The sequence below is a fragment of the Takifugu rubripes genome, chromosome 13, assembly GCF_901000725.2.
Source record: "Takifugu rubripes chromosome 13, fTakRub1.2, whole genome shotgun sequence".
In the NCBI taxonomy this organism is placed as follows: Eukaryota; Metazoa; Chordata; class Actinopteri; order Tetraodontiformes; family Tetraodontidae; genus Takifugu; species Takifugu rubripes.
The window spans coordinates 10,333,043-10,339,549 of record NC_042297.1 but is presented as its reverse complement, the minus strand read 5'-3'; the positions used below and the strand labels follow the sequence as shown (position 1 = coordinate 10,339,549).

The window sequence follows — 6,507 nt, the reverse complement described above, 5'->3', positions numbered from 1 at the left end:
CGCTTCTGTGCACGAACAAAGAAAATTTCAGATCTTGTCTGGATCGATGACGAATCCTTGAAAATGACTATCAGATTTTGTTTACAAAAATGACAGTTTATTAAATGAAGTTATGCCGAACAGTTGACAAAGACCCGTCAACAAACAACCAGATTGAGGTTCCTGGAGCCGATGTGAACATCGTCTTCTCAGCCAATGAGGACATGCCGTCTCTAACCTCTGTAGGCTGATACGGGACAGATTGTCCAGCTCAGTGACCACTGACCACTGTCTGCCTGGTCTGGTACAGGTGGAGCCTCTCAGTAGAGATGTTCACATTTCACCAACAGCTCAATACAGACGATCTCAACATGCTCTCTCTCTCTCTCTCTCTCTCTCTCACACACACACACACACACACACACACACACACACACTGCACAATCACAGAACACTGTAGAAGACAAGACACATGCCTGCACATCGACAATAATTTCATTTAAGCGCATGTAGGCACATCTGGAAACATGTGCACGCACAAATGCACAAACACAGAGAAGGCCTGGCAGTCTGGTGTTCCTCAAGTTAATTTGACACGGAATCGATTTGATCCCTCGTCATCTCAATAATGATAGAAAAGATGCTAAATGCAATAGAATCTCTGAAATCTAATATTTTGGGGTCAAATCGCTTAATGAAGAGCAATCTGACTCTGGACTTTCGCTGCTCTTACTGCTTCCTATCTGTTAGGATGCTCTTCTTGCAGATGCTTGGCTGGATTACGTTTGCTTCAAACTATGCCGGGAATTGTCCAAACAAATCATTATAATCACATTGTAGACATATTTGTGATTGAGCTATTACTCTGAGTGACATAAACGACATCATCTATAGTCTGAGCATGTTTACGTCTCTATATACAATCTTGTGCAGTGAAATATTCACAATATTATTTATGTGCGTTTGCCTGCATGTTTTTAGTTCGTATTATAATAAGTAGAACAAGAAGAAAATAAAGAGTAGTCCATGTACATCTATGATACAGTCAGCAATGCTGTTTGAATTGACATTAACTCCAGTGGTTGCTGGCAGAGCTTAAGATTGTTGAGATTGTATGTTTGAACATCAGCTTAGTGAAACTGGACCTTTGACTTGTTTATTTTCCCAATCACGTGCAACAATCATACTTTAACCTTCCATGTGAATGCTTTGCAGTCCCACATAGGTGTATGTGCCAATTTTTGAAAGTGTGTGTGTGTGTGTGTGTGTGTGTGTGTGTGTGTGTGTGTGATTACCCATGCTGTTATCAGCAGCGAGCCGCCATTCACTCCAGCTGAAATGAAAGGTTTTCCTCTGTCACAAAGCAGTTTCTTTGTTTCCATGGTGCTATGATTCTGTCAAAATCCCATAGAAAACAGAGGCATGGGGGGGGGGGGGGGGGGGGATTGGAAAAAAAAAATCAATGTCCCCCGGCACCAACAGCCGCCGCAGCCTAGCAGGCTGCCGCCATGCAAGCACGCTCACAAACACATGCAGCAGAAGACAAAAGAAAAAACAAGAAAGAAATAAAGTTGCCCTTGAAACTTAAATCAGTTTGATTTGTGACTGAAGGAAGTTATCAAGACTATATGACATGGAGATATGCAATGATTAATAAAAAAAACAACTTTCCTCTATGAAGACAATTCAGAGGATTAAAAAGGCTTTTCATTCATCATTGTTATGAATTGTGGTATGAAATATTTCTGTTCTCATTTATTAATGGGCCAGGGGACGTAATGAGCAGGACGTTTTGTGTTGTTTGATGATTCAGCTTCTCTCAGGTGAGACTGACCTTTGTGTGATAGCAAATTTTAATCTTGACTTTTAACCCACTGAAATTGGGAGAGATCTCAAAGGCAGATGGTCTCAACCGAATCTGCGTCAAAACAGCTGACAGCCATTACTAGCATCTACAGAATTCATGCCATTTGATGCATTTCTCAAAGAAATTGACATGCTAGAGTAAAAACCTCTGCACCGTCCTGTAAACCTTTGGGTGCATTTAACCATTCTTGGAAGCTACATGGAGCAGTAGTCTCATCAACAAGACCAGCACACAGGTGTTGGGTGTCTGTGTGTAACTCTAACCCCTGTGGGACACACAAGAAATCAGCACATAAGAATACAGATGGACGTAAACCTGCTGCAGTAGAATCAGGTATTCTTATAATCTGTTCCATTCCTCTAGTACCAGCAGCCTTGGTTCTGACACATTGTCTACTTATCAACCACACTGATTCAATGAGGAAGCGCTAGAGTGTATTCGCAGTATCTAACATAACAGATATCTGTGAGTCTGTGTTGACTGACAGATATAGACTACTGCCCCCTCCTGGTCTGCAGAGGTCTCCCCCCCTCAAGACACAGAACCACAGTCAGTCAAGGTCTGTGCAGAGCATCCCAGTGCAACCTCTGAACACTGAGTGGTTACATCCCGCCACTTTGTCTTTGGTACGGCAGCGAGGGAATGTTGACGGGAGTGAAATGAAAAAGCGGAGAGTCAGAAAGATGACTCGGTCCAAGATGGAGTGTTTTCGGCTCTTTCTCAGACACTTTGTTAGCCTGACACTGTTAGTCCGACTCAACCAGACCAGATATGTTTGCCCTGTATCGGTGTGGCTCCTCACAGTTTGGTGCCTGGATTGTCCCTTTTAGAGCTACAAAGCTGTGTAGATACGTCAGCCTTTATTAATGCTTGTTGAGGAAAAAGGGCCTTAAATAGGACAGTGACAAATACCAGGATGCATTTTATTCTTAAGCTAGATTCTCCACTGAGCAATTTTACTTCTGTACAGCTCAAAAAACAATCTGCCACGTTGGTAAAATTCGGTCAAACACCTTTGACAAGAGACATAGTCCAAGAGAGGGGAGACAAAGGAATGAATCTACAAGGTTGGCTCTTGAACAGTAGCTTTGATTTTTCACGGGTTGTGTTTGAACAAAATGTCAAAGCACGCTGAAACAGCGATGCGAGGCAAGCAGAACTTTTTCTTCTTTCAGTTAAAAAAGGGTCATAGTTTAAGAGTCTTTTTCAGTTTTGCAAAGTTTTGTTTAAAAGGGAAAGGACACTTGTATTTGTTATTTGGTATTATACAATTGTGCCGAAAAGCTGCAGTAAAAAGCAATTTCAAAGAAATATGCCTCGCTTTCGCTTTTGTTGTGAACCATTAAACATACAGAAGTTCTTTTTGAGTCTGATACAGAGTTATAGGAGTTGTACAGACTTCCGAGGCCAGATGCACATTTTCAGAACTTTGACCTTACAAAATTAGTCCCAAAGAAAGAGTTTTTGAAACAGAAGAAAAGACCCTATGAAGTGGATCCGTGTGCGTGTGTGTGTGTGTGTGTGTGTGTCTTGACACTGGTGGCTAATGTGAGGCCATTAGTGTGTGTTCTTATTTGTATCTCGCTTAGAACCGCTTTCATGCTTTTAAGACAGTCCTCAAGGTTCTTAAAGGCTGCAGATACACACAATAGACAGGCAGGAACAGGGGCCATCTGTGTGTGTCTGTGCGTGTGTCTGTGTGTGTACGTGTGTGCAGTCTATATGTATGTGTATTGGTGAAAAGCCACTTGCTGGTCTTCAAGGAAGCTCTCCTTGAAGTTGGAGACAGGACATCAAACCAAGTCATTAAAGAGGCTTTCTCAGAAATAAAGAGGCAGGTGATGAAGATGACGATGAAGAGGAGTAATTAGGAAGAGATGAGAGGAAATGGACCATCTGCTTTTATCTCTTTAGCCCTTTAAAGGTTGAAGTAGTAAGAGAAAAAACAATAAAAATAGGCAATGCCACTAGAGACACAGGCAGACAGACAGGCAGGCAGACAGACAAACAGACAGACAGACAGACAGACAGACAGACAGACAGACTGACAGACAGACAGACTCTAAATCTGGAACATAAAACCTCTCTAGCTGTCAGAACGCGCTCCTCCACTACTACATATCACATCCCAGTTTAAACCGTGATTTATATCATTGATCACAACCAGGTTCTGCAAATACCATTTCAAGTTTAAAAGCTAATGCACAAAAAAGCTCAAAAGAATCAATCTTTATTTGACTACAGCAGGGCCATATTGCGAAAAAGTAGACAAAAATCAAAGCAGATGTATACATATTCCTGTGAAATCACTCCTTTCTGGCCCAGCGTAACGAAGTTCGAGAGAACATAAAGCAAGCAGGTTTTTGGGGGGGAGGAAAGATAGTGAGGGGATGGGGTGGAAGTTTAGACCATTAGATTTATTACCCAGGGGCCACGAGGAAAAAACAGTGCATGATGGGAAGGTAAGGCATCTAAAAGAGATTAGAGACATGTGAGCGCTCCTCGATGGGTGAGGTCATGCCAAAAAACCCCCATCAAACTACACATTATTGCCCCTAAAAACCCAAGTATAAACACACACACGCACACACAGACACACACAGACACACACACACTTTTTTGACAAACTCTATTGGAGCTTACATTTTTTTGACAATACTGTGACTTCTATGATACCTACATATGAAACTGAGGTTCACTATAAATATGTTGTCAGCATTTAATTAAAGTATGAGTGTTGTCGTCTTGTTACGTCTCCCATTTCTTCTCATATTAACCAACAATCCATTAAAGGTCTATTTAAGGAGATGTTCTTAATGCTGCTGAATGGCTGGGATTGAAGCAACTTACATTAAAGACACTTTTATCCCCTTCTTCCTGCTGAGTGTCAGAAAAAGCCCAGGACACACAGAGAGCTTTTCACAACACAGTTTTCTTGGCTGCACTTTGTGTCTATTGGCGTTTTGGAGCCATTTCAGTTTACTTTCATTTTCTTTTCAAAGCTCAGCCGCCTGAGCTTTCAGTCAATAATATCACCTCTGATCAGTTCCATTTAGTGGAAGGTGCTTTTGTCCGTGTGGTTGAAGTCTTGTTTGTGCACATGTGCAAGAGAGGAAAAGGATGCTGCGAAAGAGTGCGTTGAGTGGATGGTGACAGGCAGAGGAGGGGACCAGGTGCACGTGGGGACGGGTCAGGCTCAGTTTAAGCTGGAAGGTAAGTGGAGATCAAGACATTGGAAGAGGGAAAAGTAAAACAGAGTTGCAGATTGAGGAAAAAGAAGGGAGGGGAAAGACAGGAGGGAGGAGAGCATAATGATCGATCAGACCTGCCGGCAGCCAGGGAGACGTCTGTCCTTGTGCTGCCACTCTCCCGCCTGCAGACACCTAACCCCCCCTGCTGCTGCCGCGGTGGCGGCGTCAGACTGGGGGGGGGGGGGGGGGGGGATTCAATTGTGTGGCGTGCATGTGAGCACGTTTGTGTGTTGTTTTTCGATTATAGCCATTGTTTGTGCGTGTGCGTGTGCTGGTGTGTGTGTGTTCTGCAGGCCGTCTGTCGCTGCCCTCTGTCTTCGAGGGCCTCAGGTGTGGAATGTCTTCTCCACCGTGGCATTAACTGGGTTCCAGTCAGGAAACTAATCTCACGCTCTCTGTCGCGCACAGATGCATCCCAGGAGTTTGGATTTTTATCAATACAGGAAGCGCCATGCAGCGAGGTGATGCCGGGGCTTTGGTGGATTCTGGAGGAGGTGCTGTCACCCACTGAATACAGCTCCCCCCTCCTCCTCCTCACCTTTGTCCAAATATTCCCTTTCCTGGACAAGAAACACTGAGAGTGAGTTATATTGAATTTATTCATTTAAAGCACTATATATTTGGGTCTCCATTACACTGAGCTAAAGACAATTCATGAACCTGGATGTGTGGCTCCATTCCAGGAGAACTACTCCACAGATCCTAAAACTCTTTCCTGGCAGCACCAAAGTCTCGCTGTGCTGCAGGAACCAGGAAGGATTTTGGTCTTTCAGTTGACTCATTTTCCTTCTACACATTGTTTTGTACATACGAGTTATTTCTGATTTCCTGATGCTGCTCACAGTTCCTACGGGTGGGGCGAGTGTATTAAAAAAACAGGAAAAAAACGCCAAATGTCCAATGGGAGTTGTCAGTGGAGATTTCCAAGCAGCTACTTTCTCCAATTCTACATTCCTCCTTCTGCACATGCACCATGTTTTAGATTTTTTAGATAGTGGAATAAAATATGTGCCCCTGCCACTTGCAATAAATCCGCTACGAGAGCAAATATAAAATATTAATTTGGAATTGTAAATATGAGCAGTTGAGGATACTTTTCATTTACCTCTTTGTTACTCTCTCGCTCTCTCTGTGTTCCCCCTTTCTCTTTCTTTCATTCTATCTGTCAACCCATTACAGCTGATCCTATTGTTCCCAGCCCACAGAGATGCAAGTTGACCCCAGAGGTCAGATAATCACATGCTCTGTCCCGTGCCCTGTGCTAACCCCTGAAGTTCAGAGGGCAGTTCGGTATAAAATTCCACGTGAGAGATAAGCTCGCGCTATTTTGGGAGGGGGGGTGGGATTGATAATTGAAGGCACAGTATCTCTGAAATGCAGTATTTAGGATTATAAAGTGTTTCATGTAAA

At 43.2% G+C, this 6,507-nt stretch overlaps 1 long non-coding RNA gene across 1 annotated transcript in view; it reads left to right on the top strand.

Moving 5' to 3' along the window:
• The first annotated feature begins 5,525 nt into the window (after window positions 1-5,525).
• Window positions 5,526-6,507, top strand: part of LOC115252043 (uncharacterized) — a 6,718-nt gene continuing 5,736 nt past the window's right edge. The window contains exon 1 of the long non-coding RNA XR_003890487.1: window positions 5,526-5,677. This is a non-coding gene — a long non-coding RNA (uncharacterized lncRNA). The remainder of the gene's footprint in view (window positions 5,678-6,507) is intronic.